We start from the raw sequence: 27,269 nt of genomic DNA on the forward strand, positions 1-27,269 counted from the left end.
TTCTAAGGCGCAGGCAGTTTTTTAGATTACAAAAACCGGAAAAAAAGTGCGGCTTAGATTCGAGTAAATACGGTACAGGGTTGCGTTGCACAGTTTGCGAATGTTGAGATGGCAGAGTTAGAGAGCAACACATCTGCATTAAATTTTGCACGAATATGATGATGAGTGCTTAAGCCATCCTGGTATTACAAATGGATGACACGGTTTAAAAATGGCTGGCCGGAAGTTAAAGATGACCCCCATTCAGAATAACCTTCAACATCTACCGATGATGCTCGTGTCAAGAACATCAATGAAATTGTGTGTGTGATTCAAAGACTGAGTGACTGAGAGACTGCATAAGAATGTAATGTTTCAGTAGGAACATGTCACAAAATACTGACACAGCTTCCTGGAATGCACTGTGTTGCTGCGAAGATCACCCCACGGCTCGTGAGTCGAGACGAGAAAGAGCTTTGCTTCGCAACCTCTGAAGAGCTTTTGTATCGCACAAATGAGAATGAGATGTCCTTAAGAGAATCGTAACTGGTGACGAGACGTGGTTTCTGTGGTTATGATGTCTTGAACCAGTGGTGTGTTCAATCTTCGCAATGGGTCACGGTGGGTCGGGAAACGTTCCCCGAGACCAAAGAAAGCTCATCAGGACAGGACAAATGCCAAACTCATGTTGACAGTTTTCTTTGACTCTGAAGGATTAGTTCATCATGAATTTGTGGACAAACTATTAACTGATGGTGCTATCAGGATGTGTTGTGATGCCTGCGAGAAAATGAGAGAAGGTAATGGCCCTGAAATGTGGCGAGACAATTCTTGACACTTGCATCATACCCACACACATTCATCCCTGTTTGTGGGTGACTATTCCACAAAAAATGAAATCAACATGCTGCTTCATTCTCTGTATTCTCCATACCTGGCCCCTGTGGCCCTCTCTTTTATTTCCTGAGTTGAAAATCCCACTGATAGGACAAAGATTTGCAATGACAGATCGAAGGTGACCATGCACAATAAGTGAAAGGTAAGTGCACAAAAATTCCGTGGCCAAAGTTCCTGAATACCGTATTTACTCGAATCTAAGACGCACTTTTTTCCCGGTTTTTGTAATCCAAAAAACCGCCTGCAACTTAGAATCGAGTGCAAAGCAAGCGGAAGTTCTGAAAAATGTTGGTAGGTGCCGCCACAACTAACTTCTGCCGTCGAATATATGCAGCGCTACACAGGCATGCTTTGTAGGCACAGAGATAAATACTGGTGACAAAACCTCTGCGTCAGTAAATAAATTAAAAAAAAAAAAAAAGGTGGAAGACGAGCTTTTTTTCTCCGCCACGAGTTTCAACCACTGCATTTTCATACATTATCCAACGAAGTAAATACAAATTCCGTATTGTTCATCTTCGAATTTAGCAGAATTTCAATGTACTACGAAAATCTGACTGGCAAGACTGTTGCTAATAGGAACCTGATGAAATGTGAATCACATGCAGTATTCTCTTCACCATAAGAATAATACGAATATAAACATTTTGCCATGTATTCTTTCATGTTTGCTGCTATCTCATTTAAATCCTGTCTGCCTAATAAACTACAAAACTAGAGTGAGACAACAGCAAACGCGGAAGAATATACGTATCATGTCATGTTTATATTCGTATTATTCTTATGCCTAATAGTGATACAGTCAGAAACGAAGCATGGCAACAGACTAGATTTTTAAATCTAAGATGACTAATTTATGTGCAGAATTTGATGTACTAAAGAAGCGGCCGCAAAGATTTTCAAACGGAGAAAATTTTTCGCCTAACTCTCATTCAGAACATGTTCTATCATACGCAGTCTATTATTTGGTTCTTGTTGATCATTATCAAAGAAAGCACCAGTGTAAGCTACAACAAATAGCAGTCTTTTTTTTTTTTTTTTTTAAGCGGCGGTAGCGCGCACAAAAGGCAAGCCATGCCGTGGGCGGCGACAGGCCATAAACACGTACTATCAGAATGCGACAAACAATGCATGATGCAGTACAGTAATGCATTTTCAGCTTAGAGTGACGTAAACACCTAAACAAAGAAAATGGCACTTATCAGATCAAAGCAAAATAAGCAATCGATTCAAACCAGACGAAGCACATGAAAAAGGAAGGGTACCCATATAAATATGGACGGAGTGCTTGACGCATAGCAATGGCTACCTGGTAAAGCTTAACTGCTAATCTTACGACTCGAACCAAACTACTGTAGCTGTATCGTCTTTGATTCGACCTAAATTGTGTCGCATATTACAATGGACTAACTTTGTTTCGATTTGGAGGTGCGGCCTAAAAATTTTCTCTCCCCTTGAATTTCTAGTTTCAAATTTCAGGTGCTGCTTACATCCTGGAATTTTTTTCTCCTTTATTTCGAGTCTCATTTTTCAGGTGCGGCTTAGATTCGAGTGCGGCTTAGATTCGAGTAAATACAGTAGACCTCATAGATCTACATCTGCATCTACATCTATACTCTGCAAAACACTGTGAAGTGCATGGCAGAGGATATGTTCCATTGTACTAGTTATGAGGGTTTCTTCCCATTCCATTCACATATGGAGCACAGGAAGAATGATTGTCTGAATGCCTATGTGTGTGCTGTAATTATTCTAATCTTATTCTCACATTCGCTATGTGAGTGATATGTAGGGGGTTGCGGTATTTTCCTATTGTCATCAATTAAAGCAGGCTCTAGAAACTTTGTTAACCCTCTAGTGGCCGTGCATAACGTGCACCAACCACAAAAAAACTGTTTTGGAGCATTCCTTTGTCGTTTCATAATTGCGAGCCCGTATCTATTCCTTCATTACTGCTTCATTTAACACAGTGGTAAATTGTCTTGTCATACAGCTGAGTGAGCGACAGTAATATAAAATAAACAGCAAGGTAGGTGAGAAAGAAACTTACATTCCTTACAAGAAAATGACCCAGATTACAAGCTAGCATCACAATTCCACACTTAGGCAGTTGTCTCCACATTATAAGTGATTGAATAAGCACCTGTCTGGGACCTGATGAAAATGTGCTGTTCAATGCTTTGAGTGGGTTATTAGTACAAGATAACACTCGTATGCAGCAACAGTGCGACATAATGAACAGGTTATTTTATTATTGTTTAATTAAACAGTGATTTAGTGTATATTATGGTAGTTCATTTTATTGTTGTTTATTTGAACTAAGATGAAACTGTGATTTTGCTCATACTTGTTTACCTTGATAACAGAAAGACAGTTATTCTTTGTAGGTGTAAAAGGTATGCCACACGCCCACTCTTGTTATGAAAAGCGGAGTGCCCACTCAAAGGTTAATAAACTTTCTGGAGATAGTTTACGTCTGTCTACAAGAGTCTTCCAGTTCAGTTCCTTCAGTACCTCTGTGATACTCTCCCATAGATCAAACAAAACTGTGGCCATTCATGCTGTTCTTCTCTGTGTATGTTTGATATCCCCTATTAGTCCTATTTGATATGCGTCCCATATACTTGAGTAACATTCTAGAACTGGTTGCATGAGTGGTTTGTAAGCAGTCTTCTTTGTAGAGTGATTGCACTTCCCCACTATTCTACCAATAAACTTAAGTCTACCACCTGCTTTGCCCATGACTTAGCCTCTGTGATCATTTCCTTCCATATACACCCAAGTGTCTGTATGAGTTGGCCAATTCCAGTTGTGACTCCCTGATATTATAGTCATAGGAAACTACGAGGGTGAGTCAAATGAAAAACTTAAATTTGTAATAACAAATCAAAATTTCGCGCCGTTATCCTGTAAGTTGGTAAGCGTGCTACAGACAGCGTGCAGAATGGCCTGTATGTGGAAGCATAGTGCAGATGCGCACATACCGTCGCAGTATCAGTATAAAGATGGCCGCCCCACTTGCGACTTAACCCAGGGAAGAACGGCATTCTGTTATTCGGTTTTTGCGTAGTGAAGGTGTGAAACCTATTGAAATTCATCGACAAATGAATGCATGTTTGTCACAGCAGCAAGTCTATGAATAGGGGTAGTAAGTTCGCAAATGGTGTGGCTTCAGTGGAAGATGCTCCTTGTCCAGGTCAGGCACGAGTTGTGACTCCACAGAACATTGCAGTAGTTGAAGCCATAGTAAAGGGAAACTGCCGACTGACACTGAACGACATTGCAGCATGTTTACAGATTAGTCGTGGGTCAGCACACCACACTGTGCATGATGTGCTCCAGTTTCACAAAGTGTCTGCAAGATGGGTGCCACGGCAGCTGACTCCTGAAATGAGAGAACGACATGTTGATGCTTGTGAAGAGCTTCTTCGGCGCTTCGAATGAGAAGGTGATGGCTTCCTTGCAAGAATCGTTACTGGAGACGAAACCTGGGTTCACTTCCAACAACCAGAAACGAAGAGAGCGAGCAAGGAACGGCGCCATTCCTCATCACCAAAACTAAAGAAGTTTCGAACAGAACCATCAGCAGGGAAGGTTATGATGACTCTCTTTTGGGACGAAAAAGGCATCATTTTGGAGCATTACGTGCCTGGAGGAACCACTGTCACCAGTGCATCATACACAGATCTCCTAAACAATCATCTGCGGACTGCAGTCAAATCAAAGCGACGTGGATTGCTGTCAGCAGGTGTCCTTTTGCATCTACATCTACATTTATACTCCGCAAGCCACCCAACGGTGTGTGGCGGAGGGCACTTTACGTGCCACTGTCATTACCTCCCTTTCCTGTTCCACTCGCGTATGGTTCATGGGAATAACGACTGTCTGAAAGCCTCCGTGAGCACTCTAATCTCTCTAATTTTACATTCGTGATCTCCTCAGGAAGTATAAGTAGGTGGAAGCAATATATTCGATACCTCATCCAGAAACGCACCCTCTCGAAACCTGGCGAGCAAGCTACATCGCGATGCAGAGCGCCTCTCTTGCAGAGTCTGCCACTCGAGTTTGCTAAACATCTCTGTAACACTATCACGGTTACCAAATAACCCTGTGACGAAACGCGCCGCTCTTCTTTGGATCTTCTCTATCTCCTCCGTCAACCCGATCTGGTACGGATCCCACACTGATGAGCAATACTCAAGTATAGGTCGAACGAGTGTTTTGTAAGCCACCTCCTTTGTTGATGGACTACATTTTCTAAGGACTCTCCCAATGAATCTCAACCTGCCACCCGCCTTACCGACATTTAATTTTATATGATCATTCCACTTCAAATCGTTCCGCACGCATACTCCCAGATATTTTACAGAAGTAACTGCTATCAGTGTTTGTTCCGCTATCATATAATCATACAATAAAGGATCCTTCTTTCTATGTATTCGCAATACATTACATTTGTCTATGTTAAGGGTCAGTTGCCACTCCCTGCACCAAGTGCCTATCCGCTGCAGATCTTCCTGCATTTCGCTACAATTTTCTAATGCTGCAACTTCTCTGTATACTACAGCATCATCCGCGAAAAGCTGCATGGAACTTCCGACACTATCTACTAGGTCATTTATATATATTGTGAAAAGCAATGGTCCCATAACACTCCCCTGTGGCACGCCAGGGGTTACTTTAATGTCTGTAGACGTCTCTCCATCGAGAACAACATACTGTGTTCTGTTTGACCATGCGGTGCATTTGACCTGCGGTTGTCGCATGGTGGCACTGGCAGCTGGCTGGTCAAGTACAGCAGGTCGTAGCACGGGTCCTCCGTGTGCCACAAAGTGTGATCCCAAGACTATGGCAACGATTCCAGCAGACAGCAAACGTGTCCAGGCACTACAGTACGGGGCGTCCACAGTGAACAACACCACAAGAAGACCGGTATCTCACCATCAGTGCCCGCAGATGGCCACGGAGTACTGCACGTAGCCTCGCTCTGGACCCTACTGCAGCCACTGGAACAGTTGTCTCCTGACACACAGTCTACAGACGACTGAACGGACACGGTTTATTCACCCTGAGACCTGCAAGGTGCATCCCACTGAGCCCTGGTCACACGAGAGCCTGTAAAGCCTGGTGTCAAGCACACAGTACATGCTCATTGGAACAGTGGTCCAAGGTTATATTCATGGTCAAGTCCAGGTATAGTCTGAACAGTGATTCTCACCGTGTTTTCATCTGGCGTGAACCAGGAACCAGATACCGACCCCTTAGTGTCCTTGAAATGGACCTGTATGGAGGTCATGGTTTGATGGTGTGGGGTGGGATTATGATTGGTGCACGTACACCCCTGCATGTCTTTGACAGAGGAACTGTAACAGGTCAGGTGTATCGGGACGTCATTTTGCACCAGTATGTCCGCCTTTCCAGGGGTGCAGTGGGTCCCACCTTCCTCCTGACGGATTTTTCTTTCACCTGAGTTTTCAAATGGTCCAATAACGATTAATAATATACACCTGTAATAGTTTTACCCTTTTCCAGATAGTCGATGAGGATTATCCCTTGCAAATCCCAAAAGACAGTTGCCATAACCTTCCCAACCCCACCGAGCTGCCATCGTGGAGAAGTACCTTGAAACAGAAGATATCAGGCAAATGGAGTGGCCTGCCTGTTCTCTCGACCTAAACCCCATCGAGCACGTCTGGGATGCTCTCGGTCGACGTATCGCTGCACGTCTTTAAACCCCTACGACACTTCAGGAGCTCCGACAGTCACTGTTGCAAGAATGGGAGGCTATACCCCAGCAGCTGCTCGACCACCAAATCCAGATCATGCCAACCCATTATGTGGCCTGTGTACGTGTGCATGGTGATCATATCCCATATTGATGTCGGGGTACATGCACAGGAAACAGAGGCATTTTGTAGCACATGTGTTTCGGGACGGTTTTCTCAACCTATCACCGATACCGTGGACTTGCAGGTCTGTGTCGTGTGTGTTCCCTATGTGCCTATGCTATTAGCATCAGTTTTGTGTAGTGCCATGTTGTGTGGCACCACATGCTGCAGTTATCCTTAATTTATGAGCATGAGTGTATATCGCTGCTTATGGTGTGAAGCAATACATCTTTTTAAAGAAGACATGCTTTTGTTTAATATTTTAAAGCCTTGACATCAACATCCCAGATGACTTCCTCTGCTCAGAGAGTGTGACCAATTTGTAAATTTTGCTTCTTGTCCACTTCATTTTGTGAAGAAACACACAAAGACAATGCGCAACACTACAAATGGAACAAAGACAAACACTAGCAGTGTGTAATGGCATCTAAATGCAGTCCAGGAACAACGTTACCTCAATCTGTACTGACACAGCTTCGGAACACTGGTTCAGAGTTGCCAAGACATTGGCAACATGTCGTCAACATCGGTAGTTCAGTACTAGCCATGAACAATGTTAGAGAACATGTTTCAAACTCAGTGCACATGTGCCTTTAGTAGGCCATGGTGACAAAATCATTCTTAGACGGGTTTACAGTCTGCTCAGGAAGGAAATTTTACAATCTATAAAACATTTTAGTAGCATATGATTAGTGAAAAGTAAACAATACACAATACCTTTCTTGGCAGGGTGGAGGGAGTGGGTTGTGTGGGAGGGGGGGGGGGGAGCAGAAGAAGATGATGAAGAAGAAGAAGATGAAGAAGAAGCAGAAGAAAAGAGAGTGGGGCAATTATAAAATGTGTATTTCTGTATTTTTTAAGTACATCCCGTATCTCTGTAATTAGGACAATCGATCCATAACAATTACAGACAATTGGTAATACCTGCCAGAAAAAAGATGTTGATTGTGATTTGCTGTCAGCATATGCCACCTGGGAGATAGTCGATGTACTGGTAATGGTTTCAACGTCGTCTGCCAACAGATAGCATGGTGGCATGGCTACCAGAGCATCATCTGTGTGTATCCTTTAATAAGAATTTCTCACAGCCAGAAGGGCCAGTGTGGTGCAAACATGTTAAGCAAGCAGGTAACCGTGCACAGAGATGCGCTTGTGCTTCCTACAGGCAAATGAGAGCTTGAAAGGGGTCAAATTGTGGCCTTCTGAGCAGCGGAATTGTCCTTTCGGAGAACTGCTACTCAAGTTGGATGTGCTGTTTCAGATGTCCAATGATGCTGGTATCAGTGGTCACATGAATTTCTCACACCCATATACAAGGTTCTGGATGTCCACGTAGCACAGACATTTGACAGGATTGTTGTATTGTAAGGGCAGCAGTGGCAGATAGCATAGCTACCACAGCGCAGATAGAGGGCTTGTGAGCCGAGACGTGTCCACACAAACTGTTGCGAATCAGTTATTAGCAGTGGGACTAGGAGCAGACACAATGCAAGGCCTTCTTCCACTGAAAAACACAGTACTGACATGCACAGCTCGGCTGATGCCACCACAGGATCACTCGGAATATCACATGTGATGGTCATTTGCACGGACGATGTACCGTATTTACTCGAATATAAGCCGCACTCGAATCTAAGCCGCACCTGAAAAATGAGACTCGAAATCAAGGGAAAAAAAATTTCACGAATCTAAGCCGCACCTGAAATTTGAGACTCGAAATTCAAGGGGAGAGAAAAGTTTTAGACCGCACCTCGAAGTTGAAACAAAGTTGGTTCATTGTAACATTAGACACAATTTAGGTCGAATGGATGAAGATACAGCTACAGTAGTTTGGTTCGAGTCATAATCTTAACAGTTAAGCTTTGCCAAATAGCTATTGCTATGTGTCAGGTGCTCCGTCCGTATTGACATGGATACCCTTCCTTTTTCAGGTGCTTCGTCTGGTTTGAATCGATTGCTTATTTTGCTTTTACCTGATAAGTGCCGTTCTCTTTGTTATAGGTGTTTACGTCACTCTACGCTGAAACTGCATTATTGTATTGTGTCATGCATTTTTGCCACATTCTGTCCGCAGCTCGTGGTCTCGCGGTAGCGTTCTCGCTTCCCGAGCACGGGGTCCTGGGTTCGATTCCCGGCGAGGTCAGGGATTTTTCCTGCCTCGAGATGACTGGGTGTTGTGTCATATTCATCATCATCATTCATCCCCATTATGGTCGGAGGAAGTCAATGGCAAACAACCTCCACTAGGACCTTGCCTAGTAAGGCGCCGCGGGTCTCCCGCGTCGCTCCCCTACGCTCTGTAAAGGAGTATGGGACTCACCATCACCATTCTGATAATGAGTGTTTATGACCTGTCACCGCTCGCGGCATGGCTCGCTTTTGTGTGCACTACTGCTGCTTAAAATTAAAAAGGAGAGGAATTGTCTCATTAGCGAAACAATGGCAAGAGACTGCTATTTGTTGTTACTCACACTGCTGCTTTCTTTGATAATGATCAACAGGAACCAAATAATAGACTGTGTATGATAGATGATGTTCTGAACGAGAGTTTAGCGAAAATTTTTCTCCATTTGAAAATCTTCGCAGACGCCTCTTTAGTACATTACATTCTGCACAGAAATTAGAGAAACCTTAGATTTAAAAATCTAGTCAGTTGCTGTGCTTCATTTCTGACAGTATGACTATTGAGCATGTCCACCCCCGGTAGCTGAGTGGTCAGCGTGACAGACTGCCAATCCAATGGGCCCGGGTTAGATTCCTCGCTGGGTCCAGATTTTCTCCGCTCAGGGACAGGGTGTTGTGTTGTCCTAATCCTCACCATTTCATCCCCATCGACGTGCAAGTCGTCGAAGTGGCATCAAATTGAAAGACTTGCACCAGGCGAGTGGTCTACCTGACGGGAGGCCCTCGCCACACGACATTATTATTATTACTATCGAGCACAAGAATAAAACGAATATAAACATGACATGATATGTATGTTGTTCCATGTTTGCTGTTGTCTCACTCTAGTTTCGTAGTTTATTAGGCGACAGGATTTAAATGAGATAGCAGCAAACACGAAAGAACACATGGCATAATATTTACATTCTTCTACCTTTTCTTTTAATTTATTTACTGATGCAGACGGTTTTGGCGCCAGTATTTATTTTTGTGCCTGCAAAGCATGCCTGTGTAGCGGTGCATATATTTGACGGCAGAAGTTAGTTGTGGCAGCACCTACCAACATTTTTCAGAATTTCCGCTTACTTTGCACTCGATTCTAAGCCGCAGGCGGTTTTTTGGATTACAAAAACCAGAAAAAAAGTGTAGCTTAGATTCGAGTAAATACGGTAGACCTGGTCGCTGCCGTCTTGTAGAATGCATTTGTCCAAGACACATTCGCCCCATCCTAGGCATTATGGAGTGCGATAAGCTACCACTCTCGTTAACCTCAGGTGTTTCTGGGAGGGTAACCAGTGCTCGGTACATGCAGAATGCTGTCAGACCCATTCTTTTGACGTTCTTGCGACAGGAAGGTGATGTGTTGTTCCAAGAGATAATACTCACCTGCGATTGCCCGTCAAACTTGACGTGCTCTGCAAGACGTGCACCAACTCACCTGGCCAACACGATCTTTAGAATTGTCTCCAGTCGAGCACGTGCAGGATGTGAAGGAACAAAAAGTGACATGTGCTACTCATCAGTAGACAACTCTTACAGAACTACATGAGCAGGTCGAGCAGGTGAGTTATAATGTATCCCAGGGCAGTATTCACCATCTGTAGGAGCGAGGGGATGCCGGAGTCAGCGCCTGCATTGCCGACCTCCGAGATTACACTACATACCAACGTGTGTGTTTCAGCATGGGTCGACACCCGATATGTCAAAACCGCCAGGTCGGCTGTAATGTAATCATTTCATTTACTCCATATGCACTGTTATAACAATAAATGTCGAGTGAATTGGAAATCTCCAAAATGGTGTGCTAAAGTTTTTCTTTATTCCGCCAGTACAATTGGCACCCATGACATAGCCCACAGCTGTCATAGTGGGTTCGATATTAATATAACAGGTCGCAGGGAAGCCCAGCTGAATAACTCCCCCCCCCCCCCCCATCCCCCCCCCCCCCCGCTCCCAAAGCATAATGCTGACCCCACCTGTCTGCATCTGCGGCACAGTATGTGTTCCGAGCAGCCATTCGCCTGCACATGAGGTATCTGGACACGACCGTCGACCTACTGTAACGAGAAATCAGTCAAATGTGCGACATGTTTCCCTTAAACTTTGATCCAATTCAGTGATCCCATTCCAATGAAATAATAACTGAGTTGCACCAGTATAGGAAAACATAGGGTCATACGAGGTGCGGCTAGAAAAAAACCGGACTGATGCTGGAAAAAACATTTATTTACAATTATTCACAATTTCATGTTATCTCCTTCAATGTACTCTCCTCCTCGGTCTCTACACCGCTCCATACGAATTTTCCACTGTTCATAGCAATGCTGCAGATCATTTTCGGTAAGTCCATACATTACTTCCGTCGCTTTTTCTTTTACTGCTTCAACAGTCTCAAATCTAGTTCCTTTCAAAGCTGACTTGACTTTAGGGAAAAGAAAAAAGTCACAGGGGGCCAAATCAGGTGAGTAGGGTGGATGATCTAAGATGGGAATGTTGTGTTTTGCCAAAAACGTCTTCACTGACAACGCACTGTGAGCTGGGGCATTGTCTTGGTGAAGGATCCATGACTTTTTTCTCCACAAATCGTTCCGTTTTCTCCGTACTCGCTCACGTAGGGTAGCCAGGACGCTAATGTAGTAATGCTGATTCACTGTTTGTCCCTCTGGTACCCAATCAATGTGCACAATCCCTTTGATATAAAAAAAAAACAATCATCATTGCCTTGAATTTCTATTTTGACATTCGTGCTTTTTTTTGTCGTGGAGAACCAGGAGTTTTCCAATGCATCGATTGGCGTTTAGTTTTGGGATCGTAAGTAAAAAACCACGATTCATCGCAAGTAATAACATTTTGTAAGAAGGTGGGATCACTTTCAATGTTTTCCAGGATGTCAGAACAAATCATTCTTCGGCGTTCCTTCTGTTCAATTGTGAGACACTTTGGAACCATTTTTGAACACACTTTGTTCATGTTGAAACTTTCCTGAAGAATCTGCCTAACACTTTCCTTGTCAACTCCTGTTAACTCAGACACTGCTCTGATTGTTAAACGGCGATCTTGTCAAACAAGTTTACCGATGTTTTCAATGTTTGCATCAGTTTTTGCTGACAATGGTCTGCCAGTGCGAGTGTCATCACTGGTGTCTTCGCGGCCATCTTTAAATCATTTAAACCACTCAAACACTTGTGTTCGCGATAAACAATCATTGCCGTACACTTGTTGTAACATTACAAACGTTTCACTTGCAGATTTTCCTAGTTTGAAACAAAATTTGATGCTAACACGCTGTTCTTTCTGTACACTCAACATTTTCCGACGCACAGACAAAACGTCAACTACTTAAAACAGACGCCACGGGCAGACCGAGTGCAGGAGGCAGATGAAACTCAAGCAGTAGGCGGAGCGAGAGTCACGTGACAGGCCACGCAACTTTCAGCCTTATTGCATTCGTTTTATTGTTTCACCAGTACTAGTCCAGTTTTTTTCTAGCCACACCTCGTATGCTGTGTCGGATGTTCCTTGTTGTGTCAGATGAATGTTCAGACGGGGGACTTTATGCAGTAATTACAATGCTGTGATGTACAGATTTGCAATTACTAACATGTCTATTTGCAGTACAATTCTCCTCTCTGGGTCTTCTTTCTCCTTTCCTTGCACTTCATCTCTGGTGCAGTATGGCCCATGCTGGAGATAAAATTCTTGCTTATCTACGTTCAACAAGATACAAAAAAAAACTGAAAACTCCCCCATATAAAATTGTCTACAATTTCACTTCAACAGCTACATCACATGTTAACGAAATTGTGGACAACTCAATGCCTACTCCTTAACAAGCTTTAACAAAGACTCTCCAAAGGAACTCATTCTTTTTTTATAATGTAGCCCATGATAACGCTCTTCCACCTGGTGTGTAAGATGTACGAGACACGCAAAATACCCTCAGACTTCAATGGAGAATATAATAATTCCATTTTCAAAGAAAGCAGGTGCTGAGAGCACTATTAAATTATTGGTTTAATAAGTCATGGTTGCAAAATACTAACACGAATTCTGTACACAAGAATGGAAGAACTGGCATAAGCCAGCCTTGGGGAAGATCAGTTTAGATTCTAGCGAAATGCGGGAACTCGCACAACAACACTGACCCTACAATTTCTTTCACAAGACAGGTTAAGGAAAGGCAAACCTATGTTTAAAGCATTTGTAGACATAGCAGAAGCTTCTTACAATGTTCACAGGAACATTCTCTTCAAAATTGTGAAGATAGCAGGGAGCAAAAGGCTACTTACAACTTGTACAGAAACAAGATGACAGTTATGAGAGTCAAGGGGCATGAAAGGAAGACAGTGGTTGACAAGGTAGTGAGACAGGGTTGTAGCCTATCCCCAATGTTATTCAATCTGTATATTGAGCAAGCATCAAAGGAAACCGAAGAAAAATCTGGAGTAGGAATTAAAGTCCAGCAAGAAGCAGTGAAAACATTTGAGGTTCGCCGATGACATTGTAATTCTGTCAGAGACAGCGAAGGATTACGAACAGCAGCTAATTAGAATGGACAGTATCTTGAAAGGAGGATATAAGATGAACATCAACAAAACAATACAAGGATAATGGAATGTAGTTGAATTAAATCAGGTACTGCTGAGGGAATGAGATTAGGAAATGAGACACTTAATGTATTACTAGGTCTACAACTTTGCTTCCACCATATTTTCTCAGGGCTTTATTGTGAAAAACTTACAAAAAAATTATCATTACAGTATTGCCCATTGCTGGTCACTTCATTCTCCCATCTTTTGGTTAGCATACGCATCCTGAGGTGGAAGAACTGGGTGTCTTTTGTGGGGATCCATGAAGCGATTCAATTTTGCACTTGTTCATATGATCGGAAGTGCTGATCAGCCAGACCATATGCCACTGATTGAAGAAGGTGGTAGTCAAAGAGAGCAACATATGGAGAATACAGGGGAAGCGATAGGGCTTGTCATTTCAATGTTTCCATGTATATTTTGACGGGTTTCGCGACATGAGGTCGAGCACTGACCGGCTGCAAAATTACCTTTACGTGTCTATTCCTGTATTGTGACTGTTTGTGTTTCAGTGCTGGGCTCAAATGCATCAATAGCTTTCGATAATGATGACCTGGGACTGTCTTCATCTGTTTCAGTAGCTATGAAAACATTCTGTCTCCCACCGCCATGGTGGTCTTCGACATCAAAATCACCATTCTTAAGGCATTGAAAACATTCTCTGTACGTTCTTCCACTAATAGTTTCCTCACCACTGGTCTTACCCAGCATTTTAAGAGCCACAGCAACAGATTTCTTCATGTTAAAGCAGAAAATTAAAATTTCCTGCAACTGATGAGAAATGGGTACGTAAGTTGACGTACTTAATCGAGAATGGCCTTATGATGAAATCACAAATCGACTAATATTTTTATGGCATTATGTTTACAGATGCCTAAGCTTATTATATTACACCTACGACCAACCACCCGAACCCCACTTGCCGCTACTGCCGTCTATTGCAAAACGGTGGAAGCAAAGTTGTAGACATAATAGATGAGATTTGCTATTTGGACAGCAAAATAACTGATGATGGATGAAGTAGAACACATTCTGAGGCATCAAAGGATCACCAATTTAGTACTGGAGGGCAACGTGGAGGGTAAAAATCATAGAGGGAGACCAAGAGATGAATACACTAAGCAGATTCAGAAGGATGTAGGCTGCAGTAAGTATGGGGAGATGAAGAAGCTTGCACAGAATAGAGTAGCATGGAGAGCTGCATCAAACCAGTCTCAGGACTGAAGACCACAACAGTCAGAACAACAACAACAACAACAACATGCACGCTTCTCTATGGGGTGTGGTATGTCTCAGAGGCAAAGATGCAGCTGCATGAAATAATCACCAAATCAGCCGGAATTCTTGACAAAACTGCATGGCTGCCCCCTTCTTGCAGGAGCACTACTTCCAACATACGGTTTAACATGGACTTCACAGATGTGATATGTTACACATGAACGGTGTGCCGTGAAACAGTTGTGCCCACACCAGCATCATACTCCATCATCAAATCCACATATCCTGCCTTACATAGCAGACATTGTCTCATGTGGTGTGAACGTCCGACATCCTGTCACTTCTACATCTACATCTACATCTACATCCATACTCCGCAAGCCACCTGACGGTGTGTAGTGGAGGGTACCTTGAGTACCTCTACTGTTGGATCTTCTCTATCCCTTCTATCAACCCTATCTGGTACGGATCCCACACTGCTGAGCAGTATTCAAGCAGTGGGCGAACAAGCGTACTGTAACCTACTTCCTTTGTTTTCGGGTTGCATTTCCTTAGGATTCTTCCAATGAATATCAGTCTGGCATCTGCTTTACCGACGATCAACTTTATATGATCATTCAATTTTAAATCACTCCTAATGTGTACTTCCAGATAATTTATGGAATTAACTGCTTCCAGTTGCTGATCTGCTATTTTGTAGCTAAATGATAAGGGATCTATCTTTCTATGTATTCTCAGCACATTACACTTGTCTACATTGAGATTCAATTGCCATTCCCTGCACCATGCGTCAATTCGCTGCAGATCCTCCTGCATTCCAGTAAAATTTTCCATTGTTACAACCTCTCGATACACCACTGCATCATCTGCAACAAGCCTCAGTGAACTTCGGATGTCATCCACAAGGTCATTTATGTATATTGTGAATAGCAACAGTCCTACGACACTCCCCTGCGGCACACCTGAAATCACTCTTACTTCGGAAGGCTTCTCTCCATTGAGAATGACATGCTGCATTCTGTTATCTAGGAACTCTTCAATCCAATCACACAATTGGTCTGATAGTCCATATGCTCTTACTTTGTTCATTAAACAACTGTGGGGAACTGTATCGAACGCCTTCCGGAAGTCAAGAAACACGGCATCTACCTGTGTCTATGGCCCTCTGAGTCTCGTGGACGAATAGCGCGAGCTGGGTTTCACAAGAGCATCTTTTTCGAAACCCATGCTGATTCTGACAGAGTAGATGTCTAGTCTCCAGAAAAGTCATTACACTCGAACATAATACGTGTTCCAAAATTCTACAACTGATCGACATTAGAGATATAGGTCTATAGTTCTGCACATCTGTTCGACGTCCCTTCTTGAAAACGGGGATGACCTGTGCCCTTTTCCAATCCTTTGGAACACTACGCTCTTCTAGAGACCTACGGTACACCGCTGCAAGAAGGGGGGCAAGTTTCTTCGCGTACTCTGTGTAAAATCAAACTGGTATCCCATCAGGTCCAGCGGCCTTTCCTCTTTTGAGCGATTTTAATTGTTTCTCTATCCCTCTGTTGTCTATTTCGATATTTACCATTTTTTCATCTGTGCGACAATCTAGAAAAGGAACTACAGTGCAGTCTTCCTCTGTGAAACAGCTTTGGAAAAAGACATTTCGTATTTCGGCATTTAGTCTGTCATCCTCTGTTTCAGCACCATTTTGGTCACAGAGTGTCTGGACATTTTGTTTTGATCCACCTACCGCTTTGACATAAAACCAAAATTTCTTAGGATTTTCTGCCAAGTCAGTACACAGAACTTTACTTTCGCATTCATTGAACACCTCTCGTGTAGCCCTCCTCACACTACATTTCGCTTTGCGTAATTTTCTTTTGTCTGCAAGGCTTTGGCTATGTTTATGTTTGCTGTGAAGTTCCCTTTGCTTCCGCAGCAGTTTTCTAACTCGGTTGTTGTACCACGGTGGCTCTTTTCCATCTCTTACGATCTCGCTTGGCACATACTCATCTAACGCATATTGTACAATGGTTTTGAACTTTGCCCACTGATCCTCAACACTATCTGTACTTGAGAAAAATTTTTGTGTTGAGCCATCAGGTACACTTTTTTTTGGTTTCACTGTCCTTCAACAACTTTCCCCAGGTGCTCGCAGCAGCAGCATTCTTCAGTAATGTGCCAGCTTTGCCATTTTCAAGATGCCAATTCCCACCCATAACAATCTGTCCTTTGTCACCACAGTCACTACACTGGATTTCCCTATTTGTGGCCTGTATCATTGCTAGAACGATTCCCCAGTCATCTGATCCACTGAGATGTTTTCCTTACCACACCACATGCCTGCAACACTGCCAAACGGTATTCAATCTCACTGTGGGTAGTGATTGTAATGTTTCAGTTTACCAGTGTATTTGCTGCAAAAGAATCAAGTTGCTTACCTGGAAATTAAGGGCACATACATGGACTTAGCAAACGTCATGGGATATGCACTTAATATTGCTTGGGGCCTCCTCTGGGCCTGTGAACTGCAGTGAGATCCCATGGAAGTGAGTCTACAAGTTCCTGGTATTCCTCTGGAAGCAGATGACACCAAATTGTTTGTAGGGCACCAGCCAATTCTGTCTGTTCATGTGTGCAGGATTCACAAAAATGAGCCTGCTTTCCATGACATTCCAGTTATGCTTGATGAGGTTCAATCCGGGCTGGCCATCTAAGTCTTACAACTTCCCCCTGCACATTCCTGGAACCATTCCTGGGCAGCATGGGAGTGATGTGGTAATGCATTCTCATCTTGAAACACTGCAGAACCATCAGGATGTTGGAGGGCCAAAATGGGTGGAGATGGTCCTCAAACTCGACATGCCGCAGACCATTCAAAGTCCCTTGCAGAACAACTAGGGGGAAGGGGGGGCATTCTGTACCAGGAAAATCCATCCCAGAGCGTAACAATCAATACTCTCAGAATTATCAAGGAAATGTATGAAGACTATGAATGCCAAGCACTACATAATGGAGAACTAACAGAGCCTTTCAAAGTTAATTTGGGAGTACGACAACACTATTTCTTTTGGTGTTGGACCATGTGATGAAGAGAGTGATGGGGGAACGGAAGAGAGGTGTACAATGGGGGATGCCGGATAGACTCAATGATCTAGATTTTGCAGACGACATTTGCTCAAGGGGAGCCGGAGGTGGTCAAATCCAAAAAATTACGATTTTTTTTTCTTGCTACCGAAAATTAATTGGAACATTCCTCATTAATGTAAACTTTGAATTATTGTTCGACTCGCCCTGGAAGTGGAGTTATTACCATTTTCCCCCACGCCTGCAGAGGAAATGGGCAGCCGCTGAATGCATCTAACACCCTCTCGTGATTTCCTGGCAAACTGCTTGGGATTTTCTCAGCCTGTTACGCATACAGCACCTTATGTTACGCATACAGCGAGTGTACAAGGGATGGCTACATGTTTTCTGTGACAAATGAAGCACTAAGAGTGCGGAACATCGTCTCTTTGCAGTTTACCGTTTCGAATTAGTTCAGCGTTGCGCCTGTTGTTGGTAGTATTATACTTCTTGTGTAAAGCATTGTTCTGGTTACGATGCCATGTTTTAGTAACTGTGTATGTAAGAAGAGGAAGAATGTAGGAAAAAGAAAATTAACACTAATACCAAGTTGCGATACTACAATTACTGAAACAGTGCGTTCTTCTGCTAAGCAACACATGGTCGGCCATAGCCCTGTGACATCTTCTAGCAAGAAGCTGACTGGTGGAAGTGACAGATTTCGTGAATATGTTAGTGACAGTGATGATATTTTTCACGACTTAGCACAACCAGAATTGTTACACAAATGTCTACACGGAAAGACGCAGAATCCTAATGAGAGCGTAAACAATTTGATTTGGAAAGTGATTCCTAAAAGGGTGTTTGTAAGCATAAAAACACTGCACTTTGGCATTTATGATGCAATAGCAACCTACAACCAAGGGAACAGTGTGAAGTGTGAAGTTCTGAAGGCATTAGGAATTACAGCTGGGGTGAACACTATACGAGTACTAAGAAATATTGACAGAGAAAGGATAAGAGGAGCAGAAAGAAGAGAAAGGCATATGAAGTATGATGGAACAACAGGCCAGAAAAGAAGACAGAAGAGGAAGCTTTTGGAGGATGAAGAAGAAGACCCTGATAATCCATCCTATAGTGCAGGAATGTATTGAGAAACTTTGATAGCCATTTCCCGTAAATTAGAATTTTTCGAATATAAGCAACATTTTCTCAAAATCCACTCAAGCTAGAGAGATGAAATTTTTATACAGCACTCCTAGTGGTCAAACTTACATTGTAACACAGCCATTTGGCAATATGTTCAGTAGTTTCATTTCAGTTTAATTATATAGCAATTATTTGTAAAAAAATTTGGGTCATTAATAAAAAAAAATAATTGGAAGGAAACTAGAAAATATACTCGAAAATCCCTCTGTCATAACTGCAATACTAAACCACTCTATACGTGAAAAAAAATTCAAATGTTTCTATTTGGTAGTTTATTCATAAATGTTCCTCAAACTTAGTGATTTTAACATGGGCAGCATAGGCACCTCCGGCTCCCCTTAATGGCACAATGATATCGAGACATCGAAGAGAAATTGGCCAGGTTACAGAGAGAGGCGGAAGTTGCAGGCCTCAAGATAAATGTTCACAAAACCCAAAATTCGACCATCACAAATAGGCTGGCCATTAATGGAGAGGACGTAGAACAGGTCCTATCTTTCCTCTACCTCGGAAGTACAGTCACAACTACAGGAGGCGCTGAGGACAATGTCCGTAGTCACATCTGCAAAGCAAATGGTGCATTTGTACAACTGTACCCTGTCTGGAGAAATAGAAACAGCTCAAAGAAGACCAAACTCCGGCTTTTCAATAGCAATGTGAAGGCTGTTCTGTTGTATGGTTGTGAAACTCAGAAGGTGACTAACCACATCAAAAACCAGTTCCAAGTTTTTATCAACCACTGTCTCCAGTGTATTTTAAATGTGAGATGGCCAGATATAATGACAAATGAAGATCTTTGGAGGGAGACAAATCAGTAACCAATCAAATTACAAATCAAAGAAAGAAAATGGAACTGAATTGGGCGTACATTGAGGAAACGAGATGGAGCTATTGAAAGGATGGCACCGGGTTGGAACCCTCGAGGAGTTAGAAAACGTGGTCATCCAAAAGAGATGTGGCAAAGGACAATTGAGAGAGATGCTGCAGAGGACGGGAAAATGAGTGAAGTGAAGAGACTTGCTAGAAATCGTACCAGGTTGAGGAATTTCATCAAAGCACTAAGCAAAGATCATAACAAAGACACCACTACCTCGGACCACACCTTCTCGACAGGTGGGATCCATCGATTTGTGCGCTCTGTGCCACATACAGTGTGTCCCATCAGCACGGTGCAGCTGAAATTGTGATTCATCCAATCGTATCAAGTTATGCCATCGCTCCAGTGCCCATCCCTGACAACTGGTGACAAATGCAAGCTGTCGTGATCAATGACGCCGGGTTGACAGTGGCAACTGTGTGCAACATCGGCTCCCATACCCTGTGGAATCCATGTTCCTATGGACTGGCCACTGAAAGATGTGTCTAGCGCATACTGCGTTGAATTGAACTGAGATTTGTTGCACTGTTGGCCTATCACCAATACTGACAATACGTCTCAGATGTCACCGGTCACGGTCATCAAGGGTTGCTGGACAGCTGGTAGTTTATCTGTAGTGGACTGCGACACCCTCATTTGACCATTCACAATACATGCTGGACACGGTCAAACATGTCAAACTAAATTCCTGCACTACTAATTCTCACCCGTCAGCCATCGACCACCGTACTCCGTTCGAATGGCGTCAACTCACGATGATGTCACATGTTACACAAATCACTTGCACGACTACTCAGTCACTTCCCAGAAGCTCTCCTATACAACTGCAGCTGGCACATAGCATGTGTGGTGCGCATCCAACACCACAACCCTCTGTGCCTTACTATTGCATAATATTTGCTAAGTCAGCGTACTTTTCATCAAATTTTCCTTCTTTCAAAAACAAGGTTATCAGTGTCTCAATTAAGGAATGTAAATACTACACTCATGCTCATAAATTAAGGATAATGATGATACATGGTGAAACAATGCTCTGGTGGGCGGTTTGTGGGTTCAAATCACTTCGGGGTATGCAGTCATCGCATGATGGTGCTGGCAGCAGTCCACATACACAGAGGTGTGTTGGTGCATGTCAGAGTACGGTGCAGCAAGTAAATGTACAGAGGTTTTCAGACGTGATAACGGTGACTGTGGGTTGAAAATGACTCAAAGAACACATATTGATGGTGTTATGAGGTCTAGGACGCTAGAGTGACTGGAGGCTGATCAAACAGAGCAGGTTTTAGCACGGGCCCTCCATGTGCCACAAAGTGCAATCTCAAGATTACGGCAACGATTCCAGCAGACAGGAAACGTGTCCAGACGCTACAGTACGGGGCGTCCACAGTGTACAACACCACAAGAAGACCGATATCTCACCATCAGTGCCCGCAGACGGCCACGGAGTACTGCAGGTAGCCTCGCTCGGGACCTCACCGCAGCCACTGGAACAGTTGTCTCCAGACACACAGTGTACAGACGACTGAAGAGACACAGTTTATTCGCCTGCAGACCTTCAAGATGCATTCCACTGACCCCTGGTCACAGGAGAACCCATAAAGCCTGGTGTCAAGGACACAGTACACGGTCACTGGAACAGTGGTCCCAGGTTATGTTCACGGACGAGTCCAGGTATAGTCTGAACAGTGATTCTCACTGGGTTTTCATCTGGCGTGAACCAGGAACCAAATACCAATCCCTTAATGTCCTCGAAAGGGACCTGTATGGAGGTCATGGTTTGATGGTGTGGGGTGGTATTATGATTGGTGCACGTACACCCCTGCATGCCTTTAACAGAGGAACTGTAACAGGTCAGGTGTATCGGGATATCATTTTGCACCAGTATGTCCACCTTTTCAGGGGTGCAGTGGGTCCCACCTTCCTCCTGATGGATGATAACGCACGGCCCCACCGAGCTACCATCGTGGAGGAGTACCTTGAAACAGAAGATATCAGGCGAATGGAGTGGCCTGCCTGTTCTCCAGACCTAAACCCCATCGAGCACCTCTGGGATGCTCTCGGTCGACGTATTGCTGCACATCTCCAATCCCCTACGACACTTCAGGAGCTACGGCAGGCATTGGTGCAAGATTGGGAGGCTATACCCTACCTGATCCAATGCCAACCCGTTGTGTGACATGTGTACATGTGTACGGTGATCATATCCTTTATTGATGTCAGGGTACATGCGCAGGAAATAGTGGGGTTTTGTAGCACATGTGTTTCGGGACGGTTTCCTCAACTTATCAGCAATACCGTCGATTTACAGATGTGTGTCGTATGTGTTCCCTATGTGCCTATGCTATTAGCGCCAGTTTTGTGTAGTGCCACATTGTGTGGCACGACATTATGCAATTATCCTTAATTTATGAGCATGAGTGCAATACAAGAACAAAGTATTACATACAACTCTAAACTAAAAAGAGTACATTTTCAATAATGTTGTCACTAATGTGAGGGTCATTCAGAAAGTAAAGAACAGTTGAGCACCGCACCTGGCACTAATCCCGCACAACCGCAGTCACGAGTGTGCCAGTTAGTTCCTCACCCATCACAGTGTGAGCCAAGTTTTGCTGCCTAGCAGTTACACTTCTTCATTCTGTACCCTTTCGAAATGGCGACGTGTCTCAAAAATTCTGCCAAACGGGAAGTGTCATTCATCTGATCAGCGTGGAGTTATTGCTAAGTAGAGAAACAATCAATTCAGTGGCTACTGTGAAACTCTTCAATGAATTTGGTGCACTGCTCAAAATACGAAATATTGTCAGCAAAGCGTATGTGATTTACAACATTGTGTGGCCCTGTGCACAAGCACGAACACAGCAAGAACTTCAACGTCATAAGTGGGAAATTTTTGGACATCCTCCTTATAGCTCTGACTCTCCTTACAGCTTTGACTTGACACCAAGACATTTTCACTTATTTCCAAAACCAAACGAATTTTTGGGTGTAAGGCTGGTATTACACTATCAAATTTCATTGTCAAATATCTTTGTCCAGTATCTTTGTCAAAGATATTTGATGGTGTAATAGGGAACTTTGTCAAATGTCATCCAATATTTGATCAAATCTAGGGCCTCGCTGTAGACTTGATCAAAGAAGTCGCTTGTCTTCTGTTGACTGCAATGTGACATGTTACCACATGGAGCGCTAGCATCGCTGCAGCATTCTGTCGTCTGTAGTGTTTTTGTAACCATTGCCAGTAAATACAATTGGTGTGTGCTGACAACTACAAAATTAATAGAGATGTATGAAGCTGATGAGGCACTTTACAATGTGAGGCACGCTAAATACAAAAATATATTAAGAAGATTGGAAACCTGATCTGATCTGATCTGATCTGACCTAACCTAACCTAACCTAACCCTCTCCTGTAGCAAGGAATCGGAGTGCTACAGTGAGCCTGTCTTCTGCAGATGTAGCAGTTCTTAAGTGAATATTGTGCTTTGTGATATGAGGATACACTTCATTGAGCACATACAGAAATGTATACTCATCCATTATTAAGTAATTGATGTACGACTTGACGTCCTCCACTATAAGCTCACGTAACAAGTTTTGTTGAATGCTTTTATCATGTTGTCGTAAAACCCACGGCTTCACCCAGGTATGTTTCCATTTTTTCCCCCACTTCTCTTCCACATGTGCACACAGTGCAATTGTGGTACATGCAACTGCTGCGGTTAATAAGTTGTCAGCCATCTTGAACTTTGACAAAAAATATGATGACAGTGTAATACCTCTTCGAGCACTATGTCAAAGATCTTTGTCAAATATATTTGACGGAATATTTGATCACATCTTTGACAAAGAAATTTGATAGAGTAATACCAGCCTTAAGCACATCTCAAACAAGCACTGAGATTGTGGCTCTAGTCTTGTACTCTACCACCAAAGACCTGTCGTACTCCTCTACCACCAGACACGGGAACTGAAAAATTAGCCCCACGTTGCAATAAGTGCTTTGGCAGCAATACATTGAGACACAGAGTAAGGTAATGTGACTTTGTGAATAAAGTTCTGTCTTGATATCTTTTGTTTTTATTCAGTCGTCTCAATACATTCTTTACTCTCTAAATAAGATACTGTAATATGGCATTGGAACTGGTTGAACAAATAAAATAAAATTTAAACAGCTCAAGCTGTTTTGATTTGACATTTTATATCAAAACAGTTGAGCTCCTGCAACTATCTTGTATGAAGATGGGCTTACAGTTCTTTACTTTCTGTACTACATTTTAATATTTTTTAGAAAAAGTGTTTTAAAAAAAAAATAAATAAATAAAAAATAAAAAAAATTAAGGGGTGTTAAAACTTCCTGGCAGATTAGAACTGTGTGCCCGACCAAGACTCGAACTCGGGACCTTTGCCTTTTGCGGGCAAGCGCTCTACCATCTGAGCTACCGAAGCACGACTCACGCCTAGTACTCACTTCTGCCGGTATCTCGTCTCCTACCTTCCAAACTTTACAGAAGCTCTCCTGCGAAGGTAGGAGACGAGATACTGGCAGAAGTAAAGCTGTGAGTACCGGGTGTGAGTAGTGCTTCGGTAGCTCAGATGGTAGAGTGCTTGCCCGCGAAAGGCAAAGGTCCCGAGTTCGAGTCTCGGTCGGGCACACAGTTTTAATCTGCCAGGAAGTTTCATATCAGCGCACACTCCGCTGCAGAGTGAAAATCTCATTAAGGGGTGTTGTTGGCACACTTGTCGACTGTTTTTTTTCTCTATATAATCATCATCCTACTCAATGCCTGTTGTGAGCCGTGGTAAGAGCTTTTTAATGCCCTCCTCAAAGAACTCTCTCACCTGCTCCTCCAGGCTTCAGAACCTTTTCCTGCACCTGTTTGTCAGTTGAAAATTTAATTCCCCTCGTGTGTGCCTTCAGCGAGGTGCAAAGATGATAACCTAAAGTTCCCAAGTCAGGGGAATACAGCAGGTGGTTCAAAACATGCCACCCAATGAGTTCAAGAGAGCCTCAGTGGCTAAGTCTGTGTGAAGATTGCATTGTCATGCAATGAGCACACTCCTCTTATCATTCTCCTCCTTTCATTTTGAATGCTCCTTTTGAATCTCTTTAGAGTCTCACTAAATCACTGTGTATTGGCAGTCTCCCACTGATGCACAAATTTGACCAAAACGAACAAAATTGTGCCTTTTCAGTCCCAAAACACAGATGCCATTATTTTTTGCCCTAAATTGTTGTTTTGAAAATTTTTAGTAAATGGGAAATTTGTGTGACACCAGTATGATGGCTGGTTGTTTGTTTCAGGTGTGTAATGAGCCACCACATTTCATCTCCAGTCGTGGCAGAGCCTAGAACATCCTCAGCTTCTAATTCGAGTGGCTCAAGAAACTCGCAGGTGCTAATGACCCAACTGTTCTTGTCCTGCTCTGTCAGCTGTTTTGGGATACATCTTGTGACAGTTGATGGTATCCCAGCATTTCTATGAGTGTCTCATACAACAGAGAACTGGAGAGTCGTGGGAATATTGTAGAAATTTCATCCACTGTCAATCGGCTGTTTTCATGAACAGTTTCCTCAATTTTTTGCACCAACTCGTCAGTCAAAATGAAAAGTGTTTCACTCTTCTGCTCAACATGAACATTTGTTCTGCCACCACTAAACTCCCTACACCACTTAAACACACATTTTCTGTTCATGACATCTGTGCTGTGATCTGCTTTAACTCACAAAAAGTTATGGGTGGTGTTATTTTTTCTGTAAGTAGCAAACAAATCATAGCACACGGCTTGGATTTGGCAGGATTTCTTGGCGATATCTTTCGCGCAACTGGACAAATGTGAGTTTACTGAGATGCTCACTCCAGAATTCGAAACCTGAACAGCTGTTAGCATGAGTGACATAAAAGTAGATATCTTAGATGTTGCAAAACAACTCAAATCACTTAAGAAAGGGAAGTCTTCCGGTCCAGATTATATACCAATCCAGTTCCTCTCAGAGTATGCAGACACAATAGCGCCTTTCTTAGCAATCATATACAACTGCTCACTTGAGGAAATGTCTGTTCCTAAAGACTGGAAAGTAGCACAGGTTACACCAATATTCAAGAAAGGAAATAGGAGTAACCCATTGAATTGCAGACCCATATCACTGACCTCAATTTGCAGTAGGATTTTGGAGCATATACTGTATTTGTACATTATGAATCACCTTGAAGAAAATGACTTATTGATACATAACCAACAGAAAATATCATTTTTGTGCAACACAGCTAGCTCTTTATTCCCGTGAAGTAATGAGTGTTGTCAACAAGGGATCTCAGATCGATTGCATATTCCTAGATTTCCAGAAGGCTTTTGACACCATTCCTCACAAGCGACTATTAATCAAATTCCGTGAATATGGAGTATCATTTCAGTTGTGTGACTGGATTCATGATTTCCTCTCAGAGAAGTCACAGTTTGTAGTGACAGACGGTAAATCATCCAGTAGAACAGAAGTGATATCTGGCATTCCGCAAGGTAGTGTCATAGGCCCTCTGCTGTTCCTGATTTACATAAATGATCTAGGTGATAATCTGAACAGACCCCTTAGATTGTTTGCAGATGACGCTGTAATTTATCGTCTAGTAAAATCATCAGACGATCAATTCCAATTACAAAATGATCTAGAGAGAATTTCTGTACGATGTGAAAAGTGGCAATTAGCACTAAACAAAGAAAAGTGCGAGGTAATCCACACGGGTACTAACAGAAATCCCATAAATTTCGGGTATACAATAAACTGCACAAATCTAAGGGCTGTCAATTAAACTAAATAGCTAGGAATTACAATTACTAGCAACTTAAATTGGAAAGACCACATAGATAATATTGTGGGGAAGGCGAAACAAAGACTGCACTTTATTGGCAGAACACTTAGAAGACGCGACAAACCCACTAGATAGCCTACATTACACTTGTCCGTCCTCTGCTGGAATATTGCTGTGCGGTCAGGATCCTTACCAGGTACGATTGACGGAGGACATCGAAAAGTGGAAAGAAGGGCAGCTTATTTCGTGTTATTGTGCAATAGGGGTGAGAGTGTCGCTGATATGATACGCAAGTTGGGGTGGCAATCACTGAAACAAAGGCGGTTTTCTTTGCGGAAAGATCTATTTACGAAATTTCAATCAGCAACTTTCTCTTCTGAACGCATAAATACTTTGTTGACACCCACCTATGTAGGGAGAAATCATCATCATAATAAAATAAGAGAAATCAGAGCTCAAACAGAAAGATTTAGGTGTTCCTTTTTCTCACGCGCCATTCGAGAGTGGAACAGTAGAGAAGCTGTACGAAAATGGTTCGATGAACCCTCTGCCAGGCACTTAAGCGTGAATTGTAAAGTTT

General features: G+C 43.0%; 1 protein-coding gene across 1 annotated transcript in view; it reads right to left on the bottom strand.

Moving 5' to 3' along the window:
- The window catches only part of LOC126212704 (serine hydroxymethyltransferase, mitochondrial-like), a 194,761-nt gene that overhangs the window by 112,328 nt on the left and 55,164 nt on the right, over nucleotides 1–27,269 (bottom strand). The window lies entirely within an intron of this gene.

The sequence above is a fragment of the Schistocerca nitens genome, chromosome 11, assembly GCF_023898315.1.
Source record: "Schistocerca nitens isolate TAMUIC-IGC-003100 chromosome 11, iqSchNite1.1, whole genome shotgun sequence".
Classification (NCBI taxonomy): Eukaryota; Metazoa; Arthropoda; class Insecta; order Orthoptera; family Acrididae; genus Schistocerca; species Schistocerca nitens.